This window comes from Euprymna scolopes, chromosome 3 (assembly GCF_053919585.1).
Source record: "Euprymna scolopes isolate OS-2025 chromosome 3, ASM5391958v1, whole genome shotgun sequence".
Classification (NCBI taxonomy): Eukaryota; Metazoa; Mollusca; class Cephalopoda; order Sepiida; family Sepiolidae; genus Euprymna; species Euprymna scolopes.
The window spans coordinates 193,949,574-193,968,580 of NC_136484.1; the positions used below are offsets into that span (position 1 = coordinate 193,949,574).

Below are 19,007 nucleotides of genomic sequence, written 5' to 3' on the forward strand. Positions count from 1 at the left end.
GTGACAGTTCGATTCAAAGTATGCCAGATGAAGCAAAAGAAATTAATTTTTTTTAATTCATTTCTTTCATTCCATCCGGCATGCTTTGAATCGAACTGTCACATCCACCATTTGAAAAGGGGAATTTTTTCCCGAAATATAATGGATATTATTACAGACACAACAAGTAAGACATTTATACTTAATACAATTGAATAAATATATGTATATATAGACATATATGTGTGCACTTATTGATTTGTAAATCGTCACTTGTTTTCGTCTTCTCTCATCAACACTGACTATATCTTATTCCTCGCATTGTGAAAGCCTTCTAAATCTCTACTACATACCTATCCCACACAATGCTTCAAGCAAACTACATATCATTTTTTTTCAAGACCTCAAAAACATAGCGGCTATTTTTTTCTTGTTCTCTGGTAGCGCTAAATATTACTTGTCTTTGAAACTGAATAAGCATTTTATATTAAATAAAAACACTAAAAACTTATCCAGTTAGGTAGAAAAGCCACTTATCTTGCCTTTGATAACATTTATTTGTTATGTATTTTTTTTTTTTTGACAATTTTTTCGTACCTCTGTGGATTGTAATACAGCTTCTTTTTTTTTTTTTTTTCAGTTCATGTGACGTTTCGGTACAATTTTAACCATCTTCTGATCAATGGCCACTTAGACTACAAGGCCTAGTAATTTCGACCGAACCTTTTAAGGATTCCACCCAAATAATTTTAGGTGTGAACAAAGGAGTCAGGAAGCTTCCAGGCAATTACAAAGAAAGACGTAGGCATTCTCTCCAGGTACCTATTGACCAAATACTCTAAGCCGAGCTATCTTCACTTGAAGATATACTACTCCAAGAAAGGCCTTTTGGCAGACGATACTTATTAACTTTAATTCTTTCCAATTCACTGTCGTAACTTCTGGCAACCTACACCCAACTGTGCGTGCCATATATTTGAAAAGGATATAAATTATGCAAAAACGATATATGAACTGAATGAAGCCATTTCCCATTAGAAGATATCTCAGTCATTATTTCTATCACACACACACACACACACACACACACACACACACACACACACACACACACACACACACACACACACACACACATAGTTGTAGCTCAATAGTGTTTGACTAGAGCTCTTAAGTTAATGTCATGTAAATCTTAGTCATGGAAAAACATTCCACATTTCTTCCAAAACACTTTTATTTGCAAACAATTATTTCTACCCATTTCAAGGATATATATTTTTATCATATACAAAATATCACTTATATTTATGAGGAGGCTTCATCAATGCATAAAAATTCCACAGATAGGTTGAAAAATTAAAAATGCACCCAACATTCATATATTTCCTTTTTGCTATAAAAAATAAAGTTTGTTTGAAATTTTAGCAAAAAGCAAATATATATAAGTTAGATGCATTTACAGTTTTTTAGCCTAACTGTGGAATTTTTATGCACTGATGAAGCCTCCTCGTGAGTATAAGTGATATTTTGTATATGATGAAAATATATATTCTTGAAATTGGCACAAATAATTGTTTGCAAATAAAAGTGTTTTTAAAGAAATGTGAAATGTTTTTCCATAACTAAGGTTTACATGACGTTATATATATATATATATATATATATATATATATATATATATATATATATATATATATATATATATATATATATATATATATATATGCAGAGGAGATATTCCTTTAAAACTTTACTATTAGCTGTATCAAGTTTATTCAACTTTTTTACAGGATGAAAAGGGATCAAGATAAATTTCAAAATTTTGTGAAAAGATTTTTTTTTTCCATTTAATTAAACTTTAAGGAGAAGTGGAGGGAGAGTGTGAGTATGAGTGTCGCGTCTCACTAAAAAAAAAAACTCCATTTTTGGAGTTTGGTTTATAGTAAAGACTCCACTCTCCATTTTTCATTTTTCTGAAAACTCAGACGGCGAGAAAGAGGAATTCGTATGAAAAAGAAGGATACATATTCAGAGTGTGAGAGTGTGTGAGAGAAAAAGAGAAAGAAAAGATGAGAAACAGAGAAAGAGTGAGAGTGCGTGAGAAAAAGAAAGAAAAAGAGAGATAGAGGGAGGATGAGGTGTGGAATCAGAGCCGATGTATCTCAAGTTGTAAAAATTAAAATACTAAACATGCAAAAGTATTTCGAGTTGGATATTTTTCATTGCAAAGAGTAAATTTACTCAAAACTCATGGACATTATTGGGTACTATTACACTGGCTTGGCATCTACAAGGAATAGATTACTGAGACTTTAGCGACTTCTCGTTGAATAATTTGCTGCTGAAGTGCCGCACGATCTCTTCTTTGAATATTAGGGTTAGGTATTAGTGCTATGGGTTAGGATTAAGATAAGGGTCCTAGGCTCTCTTTCAAAACCATTTAGAAGAAGCGCTTTCCTTGTTCTATATCATGATAGCGAAGTAGCTCCTTCATGTTAGGTAGATAATAAGTCATTATTGAAAAGGATCAAATTTAAAAATAAAAAAGAGGGAAGATTTATTAAATATGAAGTTGAAACTCGTAGATGGGGAAAAATTGGGTTGTGCAGGGATCATGTTATGCCGTGAGTGCAGGTAGAAATATAAAGGTGCATGGTTCGAGTGGCGAGCAAGGAAGTCTGTTTTTTTTTTTTTTTTTTTATATATATACAAAAAAAAAAGCAAAACAAAAAACAAAAAACAAAAACAAGTAAAAAAACAAATAAAAAAACAAAACAAAAAAACAAAAACAAATAAAAAAAACAAAACAAAAAAAACGAGTAAACGATTTAATGATCTTTGTATTACTGGGATTCAGGTAGAAACTAATCGAACACCTCGGAAAAAGATAAAAAAGCAACATACGAAAGCGAAAGAGGGAGGACGAAGAGGAGAGAAGAAGGAGGAGGAATAGAGCGAAGGAAGATAGGCGGGAAAGAGAGGAGGGAAAAAGAAGAGGGAGAGAGAGTAGAGAGATAGAAAAAAAGAAGAGATAGTGGGGGAGATCAAGGAAGAGGAAGGGAGAGAGAGAGAGAGAGAGAGAGAGAGAGAGGGAAAAAGAGAAGCAGAAAGTGAAAAGGGGGAAAAGAGAAGAGAGATGGAATCATATAGAAAGAGAGTGAGGAAAAAGGAGAAAGAGAGACGTGGAAGAAAAGAGGGATAAGGAAGAGATGGGAGAGAAAGGGAAAAGAAGGAAGAGGCAGAAAGAGGGAGACAGAAGGAGGGGGAGGTAAAGAAATAGAGGAAGGAAAGAGAGCAGGAGAAACTGAAACAAAGAGATAGGAGAGGGAGAAGACAGAGAGAAACGGGGAGATAGAGCAAGATAAATAGATAGAGAGAGAGAGAAAGAGAGAGAACGAGAGAGAGAGAAAGAGATAAAGATAGATAGATAGATAGATAGAGAGAGAGAGAGAGAGAGCGAGAGAGGGGGGGGAGAGAGAGGAAGAAGGGTGAACTTAAAAAATGCAAGAGACAATAGTGACCTAAAGTATCAACACAATGTTTGGCATGAGTGTCGGCTACAATGTGGTGAGTGTAATGTGTATTTAATCTTTGAGAAAGAGAAGGAGGGAGAGTATATCGTCCGGAAAATGATTGCGTAGTGGTATTTCAAACAGAGTTACGTCATTTCTTCCACAAGTCAATTTCACTATCAGTGCGCAACGTTAGCCGCCGTAAATATTATTATCCCAAGTCATCTTATAACTAAACAGTAATGATAACAACAATAGTAAAATATAAAACTGTTCTGAACGCTACTAAGTTGCATTGGTTTTGTATTAGTGCTGTTGTGTTAGTAAGCAGACCCACTGGTGCTGTAACAGGGGATCACTAGTAGCAATACTAGTTCGGAGGCAGGGTAGCAGTAGTGATAATAGTAATGCTCGATAATAAATGTGTAATACTACAATATTTCATAATTATAAAGGAAGATGAAGACACGGCCTGATAACCTGGGTGGGTTAAGTTCGAATCCAGTTCGTTCCGCAGAAACATTTTCACTTATGTGTAGCTTCCTTCAGTTTGACAGACTATGGATACCCACTGTGCATGAAATTCTTGTGGCAAGAGTTGCGCAATCTCAACCACATCTCTCCTGAGTCAGCATTGTTAAATAGCAGCAACAAGTGGAGATTAAAGATAACTGGAAGAAATAAGCGAAGAGCAAATGCAGCGCCTGGAATTCCAAATAATCAACCATCTGATAGTAGCCAGGCTCAACATCGCTTAACTTTGGTGATCTGACGAGAACCGGTGTGTTTCAACATTATTATGCCGTATGTATGTGTCAACGTGATTACGCTTTTCACTAGGGATGTTGGCAACCTTCATGTGGTCCCTCCTGTAAGTATCCAATGTTTTTCTAGGAAAGAATTCTAACTAGAAAGAGAATGAAGAAACGAATGTCAACAATAGAATCGTCTGATTCATTTGAAATATAATAATAATAATAATAATAATAATAATAATAATAATAATAATAATAATAATAAGACGGGCGTTAAGCTATCGTAACAATATTGGTAATTTTGTTAGTATTAGTAGCAATAATATTAGTCAAGCTGCATGGAGGACAAAATAGTAATGTCTTTAACCTTGGTGTTAATGCTATGGATTGAATATTATTAAGGCTGATCGACAAACCTTCATTATAGTCCATAACCATTCTGCCTTGTTATTTCAGTTTAACTGCAAGCTAATTAGTCTTTTGTTCGTCAAGTATTTATATTTTCACCTCTTCTTTCCTTGTTAACTATACTGCAATCATTTATCCACTCCCTAAAATTCACCTCTACTTGGAACAGTTTTAGTTTTTATAAACTGTTACATTAGTCAAACTTTTGTTGACAGCTGCAAGTGCATATGACTTCACAGTCATCCATTGACAGTTATGAACTCTGCTTTATCGAATAACTGTTTGCATATACAGCATGCAAGACGTGCACATAAGTCCATGGTGCTCGACTAACTGCAACAGTTATGCATTTTTATTGTTAAATATTGTCAAAATATGATCATGTGCAAAGTTATATTCTTCTCAACACCATCAGTTTTTCCAATGAGTACAATTGGAACTACTACTAGGACTCTCCTGGAGAAGGATGCTGGCCTCTCGAGATTGGCACTTCTCATCGCAATGAGCGAACATCATGGCGCACTGTTTGTGCATAATTCAATTAATGGATGACTCAAGACAAAGAAGTATTAGTCCTAGTGTTGCCAATAGTTCTGTCGAAGTTGAGGTAGTTGTAGATATGGTATTTTTTTTCAAACAACATTCACCCTAGGTGGTTAAACCAGCTTCCTCTAATGGAGGAAGTCTCAAGGGAATATCAAAGTCACAATCGGTCTCCAGTTGCATGTATATCCCAATCAAATCCACTAATGACGTTAGGTTTTTGCAGCTATTGTGGGGAGGTGTCGATATTTTCCTACATACAGCACCTGGTATTTCCTAATGGTCACCCATCTGGTACTGACCAAGTTCAAAGTTGCTTAACTTATGAGAACCAAATGTGTGGATGTTATTATGCTATGTATTTTTGTGTAGATATGGTATACAGTATATTATATCATCAGATTTAGTTTTGGCAATGTTATTGCTTGCATAGATAATATTAATAAACAAGCAATTATTTAATCCAAGTGGCTGGAAATAAACAAAGAATACCACAAAGTATAATCTAGTGAAAACCTATGCATGCCAGATAATTATCTCATGCCACTCGAGATAAAACACAGTTATGAGTCATTTTTCAGTTTGTTGTATTCTTTGTTTATTTCCAGTCCCATGGGCTAAATAATTTCTTGTTTAATAATACTAACATTAAAAAACTGCTTAATAAATTACATGCTATATTTCGTTGGAAATGCATTTCCAATTTTGAAAATAGATGTGGTATTCTTGCTTGATACAGGTGCAAATGAGGGCATGTAATGTGTAGCGAATGTCAGTTCAGTTCTGAAAACGGAAAATCAAGGAATTTATAGTGGTGTCAGAGGAAGACATTCAAAAAGAATGATGAGAGAAAATTCTTTTTTCCTCTTCAAATTTTGGCATGGCACCACAGAATGGTAAAGACAAGTGTGAAAATTAGAGTCTACCTCTGCTGACCAAAATTATGCAGCCGCAAAACTTGTTTAGTTTGCTCAGGTAAAGAACACACATGCACGGCAGATAATCTTGCCACTGCAAATAAACCGCGCCACTTAGAAACTACCATTCTCTGCATGAACTTGATAACACAATATTTGTTTATTAAGATGGTCGTCTGCTGCCAACTAATTCAGAAATGCAGGTCTGAGAATCTTTACAAGAACTCGTTATGCAATCTTGAAATCAAATTCTCTAATTTATAAACTGCATTTCCCATTTCTGTTTATCTTGTGTTCATTTTTTTAAATTTTGTGTCGACCTCTCTTATTTATAAATGATTTTGTGTTCATTTTGTGTCTTTTTTATAAATGATCTTGAGTTCATTTTGTGTCTTTTTAATAAATAATGCTTAATCTTTCACCTGCAGCCATTTTGAATCTAACATTTTGAGGATTTCATTTCTATTAGTCTCTGACTACTGCCATTTTGCTAGAGTCTCTGACAATCTCTTTTTGCTAGACTGTCTAACAATTTCTATTTTGCTAGACTCTCTGACAATCTCTTTTTGCTAGACTGTCTAACATTTTCTTTTTTGCTAGACTCTCTGATAGTCTCTTTTTTGCTAGATGCTCTGACAATCTCTTTTTGCTAGACTGTCTAACATTTTCTTTTTTGCTAGACTCTCTGATAGTCTCTTTTTTGCTAGATGCTCTGACAATCTCGTTTTGCTAGAGTCTCCTTTGTTTTTGTCTAACTATTTATGAAAAAAGTTTATTCCATTCATCACAAGAAAAGAAGATTCAAAGAATTTATTGAATTCTCAAAAATTTATTCTAGAATTTTGCTCAGTGGGGAAATGTTGCATTAAAAAAAAAACAACAACAACAAACAAAGGAACTCAACATGCAATTTCTAGAGGCAACTTCTAGAGGCAATTTCTAGAGGCAAATTTATTGACTACGTAAGAGGGTGTGTTCAGTGGTGGTGGTGTTGCTGTTGTTGGTGGTGGATGTGGTGGTGGTGTACATTATTTTAGTCCTAGCACAAGAATGGCTTGTTGAATTGTTTGAGCAGAAAGTATACAGACAAAATAGAAACCGTTTTGAAATGTTCAATTCTTGAGAGCAGAGCCATTCTTTATATAAAACTGTGGGAAATAGAATTCCAGTTTTGTGGATTTAACGGTAAAAGACCTTATTGCTGCTGTTGCATGTTGGCGATAAATAAAATATTTTGGTCGAAAGATCCAAGAATAGAATTTTTTAAATGGAGAGGAGGGAAAAGAGCGGAAAATAAAAACTCTTGTTGCTGCTGCCTATGTCAATGTAAATTTCTGTTAGATTTCAGGAAGGGGGATCATTTTAGAGAAAAATTCTCGGATGTGGGTGGGGTGAACTCTAACAATAAAATCTGTCTTTCTGAACATTGAATCTATAATCATTTAATAATTATAATAAAAAGCAGTTGTGCATTTTAGTTTTTGAGGACAACATTTTTATTTTCAATTTTCAAAACTTCCACTCAAAACAAGGGGGAGACAATTCAAGAAATTCTTAAAGTTTCGCATTACATTTTTGACAAAAGTAAAAACAAACACTGAATGAATTGTTTTTTTTTTTCAAACGAACTTTTTTATGAATAGTCTTTCTAAGAAAGAAAATTATGAAATTAATGAAAGTTGTCATTATATGAAAATGTTTGACTTAAAAAAAAAAACGAGAATTTTTTAAAAATTAAACTTTTGTAATAAATAAAAATAAGCATTAAAATGTATAAATAGTTTAGTACAGTCATTATGGAAAATTTTAAGAACTTTTTGAATTGTCTCCCCTGTTCTGAGTAGAAGGTTTCAAAAATGAAAAAATAAATTGTCATAAAAAACTAAAACGTACAAGTGCTTCACAAAATATGGGCACAAATGCACTCGGAAGTATTTTTTTGTTTTTATTTTTAGAAGAGTTATCCTTGGTAAAAGAGAAGGCAATCCAAAATTTAATGATTTTTTGCCTTTTAAAACTTTTATTAAAGAATTTCATCTAAAAAGAAAATCATAATTTAACGTTTTCAAATAAAGTTATTGAAGTAAAATTGCAAATATTTCAAAATATTTTAATTTAATTTTTGTATTTTAATCTATATAATTATATTTTCTTAAAAAAGTTAGATAAAAAATACATTCCATCAATTTTATAATATTTTAAAGTTAATGTTATATTTTATTTGTGCATTAAGAAAATATATATGAAAAGTAATTATTTTAAAATATAGAATGTTACATTTTATTAGATAATTCTTAAAATAATCATTTGAAATACTATATATAATAAATGTTTTAAAATTTAAATTAATTCAATAAATATTTTAAAATTAAATTAATTCAATAAATGTTTTAAAATCAAATTAATTCAATAAATGTTTTAAAAATTAAATTAATTCAATAAATGTTTTAAAATTTAAATTAATTCAATAAATGTTTTAAAATCAACTTAATTCAATAAATGTTTTAAAATCAAATTAATTCAATAAATGTTTTAAAATCAAATTAATTCAATAAATGTTTTAAAATTAAATTAATTCAATAAATGTTTTAAAATCAAATTAATTCAATAAATGTTTTAAAATTAAATTAATTCAATAAATGTTTCTGTAGTGTTTTTTGCTACATTACTTCGTTTTTACTAAAATTGTTTTGAACTACGACATAATTTGGTTTAAAAAATCATTAAATCTTGAATTGTCTCCTCTGTCCCCTTTTCTTCTGAAAATGTAAAAAAATACTTCTGGTTAGCTTAAGTGAAGTTATGTAAAAGAACAAAAAAAAACAAAAAAAAAAAAACACACACACACACACACACACAAAAACAAAAGACAAAAAACAAAAACAAAGTGCCTTTCTCATTTTTGTTATTGTACTGAGTTAAGAAGAGAGGCACTCTGCCAGAAATAAATTTTTAAAAGAACCGATCTCCAAAACATTTGAAGATGTAAGCCATAGAACAAAAAAGACATGTCTCATAATCCACGATTCCACGATTTAAATTAGTAAAAGAAAATATTCACAAACTCACCATTTTCCTTATAAAAAAACTCTTTGATCTTTAAAAAAAAGTCAGTTTCTGGCATAAAATTTTATAGACATCATCTCTCTTACATGTCAATTGTAAGCGATCTTCATACATATAATATACATTTTCAACTTCATAGCCAAATAGCATTGTATTTGGCAGATCGATATTTGATTTTACCTAGCCAGTCATTTACGTCCTTTTTTAACCTGTGTTGTTCACACAAAATAAAAAAAAATAATCGATTTTATCAATTACATATCATACCGACCCATTTTTCCTGTTAGTCAGAGAAACTCCCATATAAATATTGTAATTCTCATTGTGATTGTTTGATAAATATTTTGCAAATTGTTAAATAGTTAGCAAAAGTTGACGCAAAACTTTACAAAACTTAGTTATATTTCTAAAAAAAATTGATTGATTTAATAATTTTATGGACAAACGATAGCGTAATAATTACATTAAAAAAGATAATTCTTTGGTTAAAAAATAGTCATAGTCTGAAATAAAAGTAAAGAATCCCAAACAACGCCGGGTAGGGACAGAACTATGCTGGGTTATAAAACCCAGTGTTGTGGGGTTGAACTCGTCAGTAGGTAGATGAGCTGTTTTAATCTATACTGATGAGTCGATAAAGGACGAAACAAGCTTGTCTGTATACAAATAGATAATGTTTAATTATATATATATATATATATATATATATATATGTAAAAGACAATTAACTGATGATGGATTAGAAATTGATGTTATTTATTGTATAATTAGATGTTTAAAAAGAAAACAAAAACAGGAAACGGAATACAGTGGAGTTTAAAAAATTCACACTTTTCTTATCAGAAGAAGAAAATAGCCCAGGAACGTAAAAGAAAAACCCCAAAAAACAAACATCTCTGGAACAATACCAAAATTGAAACCTTAGAAATTCAGGTTTTGGAATCTAGATACAAGAGTGGGAATATATATATATATATATATATATATATATATATATATATATATATATATATATATATATATATATTCCAACTAAACAGCCACACAAGCACACACAGTTTATCACTAAAGTATCTCATGTACCTTTAATGCATTTGGGTAATTCAATTTTATTTTTAGGATTTTTATTTCATTGAAACTTCTTTTATTAAACTACGAAGTCTCTAGTATTTGAATAGAATTCAAGATCGACATGTTTGTTGGGACTTATTGAAGATTTTATTGGTTTATAAAGTTGCACTACTTTTTTTTTTCGGGTCCTTCACATTTTAGAGTTAATTGCTCATTTAGAAAGCAACAAAAACAAATGTTGAGGAAAACAGACCTGTACAAAATGTGGCCTAAAATGACGGGTGAACCTTCTGCCAATTAGTACCATCTCCGGCAAGAGTTACATCCCTTTGTTTTATTGTCTTAAGAGGAGGTTTTACTAGCAGAGTTGATGCTACCAAAATCTGCATGGCAGTCGTAATGCTTACCAACAATGGTACAGATTGCTTATTGGCTAATCTGGGCTTTAGCTGATGCAGCCATAGCAAACTGAGATTTTCTTGTCGTTGGGTAGAAAAATTGAAAGAGGAATATTTTGCTGCGGATTTGAGGATGTTGAAGATTTTCCACCATTTGCTCATGTATGGAGTATTGCCGTCACATTTGGGCTGGTACATCTACTACTGGTCTCTCACTCCTGGACAGGGTTCAAAAGAAAGTTGCCAACCTGATAGGTCCTGAACTGCCATCTAGGCTTCAACCTCGCATCCCTCTGCCTGTTTTACAAGTATTTTAATGGTGAATGCTCTGACAAACTACAAGCCCTTGTACCTCCTTGATGTAAATACCCCCGTCAAACCTGACAAGCAGCAAAGTCCCACCCTTATACAGTAGAGACTCCCTAGGTGTAAGAAACCCTTTTACTCCAATAGTTTCTTTCCCAGAACTGCTAGAATCTGGAATTCTCTATCGGGTTCTTACTTCCTCAGCTGTACTGACATGCAGAAATTCAAGTGTAATGTGAACAGATATCTTGCTGCTCAACTCCCTATATAGTATCCTTGCAACATATGTCCCTGATAGTAGCCCCTTGGAACTTGACATGTATAAGTCGATTAAACATGTTATTTGTATACATGTTCAAATATACATTTATATGTTAAAGTCGAGTCTATTTCTACTCTATCATTACTTTTGTGGCAGGTGCCCGACTAAGCTCCAATCTATTGCCCATCCCGTTAAACGTTTGCAACAAATCCTCATCTAGCTGTAACAACTTCCAACTACTTCTATTTACACCTATAACTAAACAGAAATTTCATGAGCAGAGTTTCTTTCCAGAAACTGTCCGTCCGTGGAATGCGATGCTTTATGTTTGCTTCCCGGTGTACTATAACACGGCAGTCTTCAAGTCTAATGTGAATAAATTCCTATTGAACCTTCCTCTTAGATATCATATTCTTAAGTTCCACCATAAGTGATCTTGTTGATTCACGATCTACCTAACACTTAACCCTTATCCTTCAGTGGCCTTTCTACCTTGATAAGTGGTGCTCTTCCATGTAAATAAAAAAGTCGTTTCGTCTTTAATTATTTCTTATCCACCTGACGATAGCTCAAATAGTAATTACCAAGATTAAACTTTGAAATCATTACTATATATTGGGTACAATATAATAATATAATAATTGATAGAGAATTGGCTCTATAATAATAAATATGAACTCTGCATAAATTAAAATATCGTATTTAAACGTATTTTATGACTGGTCAATGCCGAGTACCTAGCTAATTATTTATAAATCTAAATTTATCTAGAAACTGTTTGTTGTTTTATTTAATTGCGAAATTTTAATTTATTACAAAATCCCCTAAAAAGTCTTGAGTCAATAAATTTTCCGGTAATTAAATCTTGCTGTTGCATTACGGCGTTCATGTATTTGTTTTGATTTTCCAAAAACTTTCTCAAAAGTTCTATAAATTTCATGATTGTCTCTTCTTGCTCCGATTCAAATTATTCCTACAATGAAAACGAAAGTAAGCTAAACTGCAGGAATGCAATTTTCTCGTGAATTATCTCGAAGAATTACTTATAAATATTGTAAATTTATAGATAATTATGTAAATATAGAATCAACTTTATCGATCTCTTTCAAAGATGTCAATTAAAAAATAAAGTTTTAGTTTGATCAAAGAACTTTTTTAGAATTTCTTTTTTTTTTAATTTTTTTTTACATAGGCGTCACGACTTATCAAGGCCGATAGGCCACTCAAGGATAAGGGTTAAAGAGTGTAGAGTAGTCAAAAGGACAATATAGTAATCGATAGTAATGGAAGTTCGGTAAATTTGTTAACTTAAGTGGAACGGCTCATCAGAAACTTGTTCACGTTGGACTTGAAGACAACCATATTATTTCCTAGATGAGGGGTTCCACCTTAATTTATATATATATATATATATATATATATATATATATATATATATATATATATATATGTATGTATGTATGTATGTATGTATATTTAATGCCAAATTAAATATATTCAAAGATAAAAACCAATGAATTTAACGAGGTTTATATAAAAGTGCTCAATAATGAAAAGAGCCAGATATACTTTTTTTATTCTTTCATATAAACATTTTTCATATCGCTATACTAGTCATGCTAATATTTTTGTTGACAGTTCGAAATAAGTAAAGATCTCCTCAGGCGATAATGATGTTTCAATTTGAAAGTTTATATTTGTAATGAAGCATTAACTTATAAATCATTACAAATATACAACTTTTAAAAAAGACTAATATCGTCTGTGGAGATCTTTAGTTATTTATAGCTATCGACAGAAACATTACCAGAATTATTGTAGCGATATAAATATGTTTATATAAATAAATAAATGAATAAATAAATATATATATATATATATATATATATATATATATATATATATATATATATATATATATATATATATTATGTATTTTTTCAGACTGTTGTCTTTATTAGACATTTCAACCCATGTGACCTCTGAACTTCGTCAAGTATGTCGCTAACGTTGTAAACACGGTTGTAGATGATTACTTTTATTAGTGCAAGTCCAGAATTCAATCAAATTTAAAAAAAAATCTTTATGATATACGTATTCATCATGGGGCGAAACTTTTTTTTTTAACTAAGAAAATAAAATTTTATGATAAGTGAAAAATGGTCTGTTTAGATCCGCCATATTCAATAAAGGGAGACAATTCAATTCGTCTGTTTTACATGCTGGCATTTGTTTGGACGGCTTTTAAAAGTTAACTTCCAAACTAACCTATCTCTGACACGGTCTTAATTTATTCCCCTCTCTCCCTCTCTTTCTCATCTTTTTTGCATGATACGATCGAAATATATATATATATATATATATATATATATATATATATATATATATATATATATATATATATATATTATGTTATTTGTTTGTTTCTGTTCTCGATACTTCTTGAATGAATTCAATCATTTATACGCAAGTGCATTTTTACTTAAATGCGAAATGAGAATAAATTTCTCCCTTTACCAATTTGATACTTCCAAATGGAGAGTGGCATATTTTGTTTACAGAAAGTTTTAGATGAGATAAGTCATTGATACCGTCGGTTTCAAACACGATCATTAGGAACCAGCCAGCTGAAGAGAGCTTCATATGAGTATCTAAAACGGTCCCTTATTATCGGGTTTGAAACAGACGGTATGAATGACTTATCTCATTTGAAACTTTCTGTAATCAAAATATAAATAATATGCTCTTATTTTGTGATTTTCCTTATAATTGAGCACTCTGCTGTATTTCTTTTTTCCCCAAAACCCCCATATATATATATATATATATATATATATATATATATATATATATATATATATATATATATTAAATTGTAATTCAATGAATTTCAAAAAACTCCCATTGAAATGAAATGAAGTGGTCAATGAATTTTTATTATTCTAAGCAAGACACAGAATGCTTTAGAAAATTTGATGAGATGGTAGACATCGAAACCCTATAAGTTAAGGAGATTAATTTTCTAAAGCATTCTTTGTCTTGCTTAGAATAATAAAAATTCTTTGATATGAAACTCAACCACTTCATTTCATTTCAATGAGAGTTTTTTGAAATTCATTGAATTACAATTTAATTTATTTGCTCTATCTTGCATATCGAGCAATTCTTGTTTAGATGGGATAACCTATAGAATATTACTGCCAGTAATATTTTGTAAACCTACAATCTCACGTTTCCATAACAACTGATTGTTAAATAAAAACTATTCTGAAGTATTTAATATATATATATATATATATATATATATATATATATATATATATATATATATATATTGAAGAATTTGACGGAGAAAACTCATTATAATTACACATGATAATCTTTAATCTGTAAGTAAGGAAAATATCTCCATACTAACAGTTCTCTTAATTTGAATCAGTATTTTCAGGAAAAAAATCACTCAAGTGAAATAAAATATATCTGTGCAAGGAAAAAAGAACAAATAGGCTAGTCCGAATCAAATATAAGTATGTCAGCTGGACTGCTATTTTGGTTTTACTTTTAAAACAAACATGAAACTGGTAAGTTCATCAGAATGAAAGGGCGGGAAGGCAGGAGAACACATCGGCCGAAATGTACATTAACTAGAAGTATCAACATTTATGAGGAATAATAGTCTGAAGAGATCAGTAAATTACAACCAGGAAAGAGAAGAAGAAAGAAAAAAAGGAGGAAGTGAAATGTTGCGCAATTTTTGCTTAAGGGAAATGTCGGAACTGATGCCGGGGTGGGGGTATTACGTTTTTGCAAGAGAAACAAAATTTTTGTTAATTTCAAAGTTCCACTAACAGAAGTGACCGAGCCACAATCAGGGCTATGTCTCTTATTTACTTGCCTGACCACGAGGATATAGTTAGACACAAGGTCAGTTTTTAGTGTGTGGAAAACCCAAATCCCCCAAAAGAGGCACATGAGATTGGGACAAAAATTACCTCAATCTCAAAGAATTTATCCTTCACTTATCGAAGCCAGAAGAGTTAAATCAGATTAAATACAATACTTTGATCCTAGTTGAAATGAAACGACATACCATTAAACTATTAGTTCCCATTGTTTTATAAATAGATCAAATTGCCATTTCAACTAACATTTGCTTCCACTATCCTATAAACATGACATCAAATATTTTTTATTTTTAATCAATAAGGTAATATAAAAAATGGATAATTACACTGAAGAAAAGATAAAATTTATCTATATTTATCAATATCTCTTTGAAAGAACCTGCTTAAATATTCTTGTAAAATTTGCAAAAATTCAATTTGTTCAACTGATATAAATGAATCTTGCAATAGTAAGTCAATAATTTATTGTCAAAAATGCAGTGTAATTTTTTGTGTGAACTGCTTTAGTCCTTGTCATAATATCGAATGTTGAGCTTATTGATTTCTAAAATATATCACATATACCCAGTGTCCAATATTTATAGGAGAGTTAACATTTGGCTTTCTAAATAAAATAAATAACCTTTCCTTTCAATTTGTGTATCCCAATCCATTTTTAACTATCACACAAAGTTTCAACTCAATAAAAAAATCGATACTTTGGAACTTAATGGATTAAAGATATTGAAAATGTTCATCTCCAGATGGGAAAAAAACTATTTATTCTAAACCCATCGAAACATTATAATAATTGTGGGTTTCAGATTGTGAGTGTGTGTGTGTGTGTGTGTGTGTGTGTGTGTGTGTGTGTGTGTGTGTGTGTGTGTGTGTGTGTGTGTGTTACTGCAAGTTGATTTAAATATGTGTATGTGTCGATCCATCTATGTGTGTGATGTCAATGAGATCTGAAAACCTGTGTGTGTTATAACAAAATTAGACAATATGTGTATGATCTAGCGAGGAAGAGCAAGCGAGATGAGGGGGGGGGTGTAAGAACATTTGATGAGGACGCTGCAAAGTCACAATGCTTCCCAATAATCCAAATTGTTGCATGCCATCAGAAGATGCTGGACTCAGCATCTCTGGCAATCATCCTCCTATGGTTCGAAAGACTTTCAAGAACAATTTACAAAATGACTGAGATAATTCTAACATGATTGATGCGTGAGAGCATGCACATGGCGCGAGGGACAAGGAAAAGAACAAGCGTGTAGCATCACTCCTTTTTTGGTAACTGGCTGCAGGGGTGGTGGCGGAACGCTTACGAAAGTTTACATTTTATTAGACTCTGATGGAGGTATTCCGTTCGTGAAAGTGATGTTCGCCAAAAATGGTGACTGGTTTTTCAAGAATTGCAAAGATATTTGGGAGGTCAACAAGAACAAGAGAAGAATGACCTCTTTTAGGAATTGACTGAATTGGGATAAAGTCTCAATGAAAATCAACGGAGATGATCAGCAATCGAACTTTAATGAAAGTATTGCATACTTACGCACACATACACATACATACATGCATGTGCAAAAATATAAATGCATATGTGTGTGTGTGTGTGTGTGTGTGTGTGTGTGTGTGTGTGTGTGTATGTGTGTGTGTGTGTGTGTGTTGGAAGTATTTGTGGTGCTTGTTAAGACACAGTCGACAAATCAATTTTTTTTAAATATATCGTTTTAAGCAAAACAATATTTCATAATTTTGGGATATATTACTATTTTCAACATGACAATTAAGTACGTAATATGTTTTTTGCTTAAAACGACATATTTAAAAAAAAATCGATCTGTCGGCCTATCTTAACAAGCACCGGACTTTGTTGACATTAAAAAGGGAATTTTATGATGAAGAATTAGATTAGAAGAAATTGTTGGACAAATGAAATAGTTAGGGCACAATGGCACATATAAAGAGGGAGGGAGAAAGAGAGAAAAGGGAAAAGAGATGTTTTTTTTTTAGTATTATTATTAAAATAAAATTGACTTTGATATTCTGGCCAAGTTGACTCTACAAAAGCTGAAATGGCCCGTCAGTGGTTGAGCAAAAGACTTTTGTGGTCGGCAAATAAGAAAAATAAAATGACCGCCAAAAATGCCATAATTTATAAGAAATGCCTTAAATTTTGGTTTGGATGAAAACTGGTCTCTATGAAATTTGAAAAATAAATGCAAATAAAGTTTTTTTTTTATACATTTGTATGATATTGTATTTTTTAAAAAATTATTGTTTTTATATCAAGCTCTATATTTGTAATACTCTGTTTTTATATAATATTTTATTATTGTTTTTATATAATTATGTATATATACAATACTGTATATTTATATTAATATATACTGTATTACTGAATATATTGCTGTCTTTTTATTATTGTATTTATATTTTTTATTTTGATATTAATGTACTTTTATGTTATTATATTTATACATTAATTTAGTTTGATGTAATTGTATTTATGTTAGAATATTTAAAGTACGTGGTTCTCTTAGCAGACACGATGATGGGGTACCGAGTTATTGTATGCAGGCTATTTATAGGTGATACTGTATTTTAATATTACAGCATTTTGTATATTGCTGTATTTGTATTTTATTGCATTTAGATATTGCTGTATTTATTATTGCATTTTGATAATGTGTTTTTATATTACTGTATTGATTCATTATTTATTTTGATATAATTAGATTTATATATTATTGTATTTTGGTGTTACTGTATTTATGTATTACTGTAAATTGATATTACTGTATTTATATATTACTGTATTTTGATATTAATGTACCTTTATGTTACTGTATTAAGGCATTAATGTATTTTGTAGATTTTTGTATTTTAAATTGCATCTGCGTTTAGTAGATATATTGTTAATCAATCGCCGTAGAAAGAAACGAGTCTAAAATACGGTTTTTTTTTTTGTTTTTTTTTTTACAAACATTGTTTAGTGAATGGAAGAAACTGGTTTTGAATAAGATTGGATCAAAAAACAAAAACGACAAAAACAAAAGTCAAGGTCACGACCAGTCAAGGTCAATTTAACAGAAGCGTTAAAGATACATCTGTCAACCACTAGAAGGTCACTAGAAAGACTGTCAATGAAAAAATATAAACCGTGGGCATCATTCGCCAAGATCATATCGTCGGATAAGTTGCGGAGTAAAAGTTGAGCTCATGAATAAAGAAGTAGATATTGGTTACAATCATCCAGGTGGATTCATAAAACACAGTCAGTTGCTAACATCCACAGCGAGAAAGAAAGAGAGAAATGGGAAGTGGTCATATTGTGGCCCTATGAAGCTGACGCCATGAGAAAAACTAGAGTGGCCCAGTTGTAGCTGGTCCAAAACAATAGTAGCTTTCGTTTGCCCATGCTTACAGGTTTAAAGGTTCAGATATTTTGCCGAAGCTCAATTTTGCGAGCAAGGAAAAAAATATCTGCAGCAGACATCGATAAACGTTTAAGGAATTTTTATGAAACAACATTAATTTAGAAATATTTAGAAAGAAAAACAAAAAAATAAAAGTTCGATTCAGAAGAAAGAGAAAGTCAAGCGGTTGCAACTTTTCAAGTCCATTTTTAAAAATTTTGTTTGAAGCTGGCTGAAGATTTTCATTCTGGCATCAGTCGAGGGTTTGGACCCAGCAACAACAGCATCAGCAGCAGCTGAAGCCAGCACAGCAGCAGCAGCAGCAGCCGCCACTTCTCTGGCCCAGAGCATCACATGACTCCCTCAGTGTGTGCCCATTGGTTGATGCAACAGCCAATCACTAAGACGGTGGAGACAGCTGTGGCGATTATAGAAAGAATGCAACATTGTTTGCTGGCGTTCTTTTGTCGATTTTTCTCCCTGGAAA

At 31.5% G+C, this 19,007-nt stretch overlaps 2 long non-coding RNA genes across 2 annotated transcripts in view; both read right to left on the bottom strand.

The window, feature by feature from the left end:
• Positions 1-5,558: 5,558 nt before the first annotated feature.
• LOC145260456 (uncharacterized) lies at positions 5,559-7,744 on the bottom strand. The gene is made up of 2 exons (XR_013864298.1): positions 6,770-7,744; positions 5,559-6,635 (listed from the first exon to the last, which is right to left on the bottom strand). It is a non-coding gene; the product is annotated as an uncharacterized LOC145260456 (long non-coding RNA).
• A 10,416-nt stretch (positions 7,745-18,160) lies between these two features.
• LOC145260459 (uncharacterized) overlaps positions 18,161-19,007 on the bottom strand; it is a 186,520-nt gene continuing 185,673 nt past the window's right edge. The window contains exon 2 of the long non-coding RNA XR_013864299.1: positions 18,161-19,000. This is a non-coding gene — a long non-coding RNA (uncharacterized LOC145260459). The remainder of the gene's footprint in view (positions 19,001-19,007) is intronic.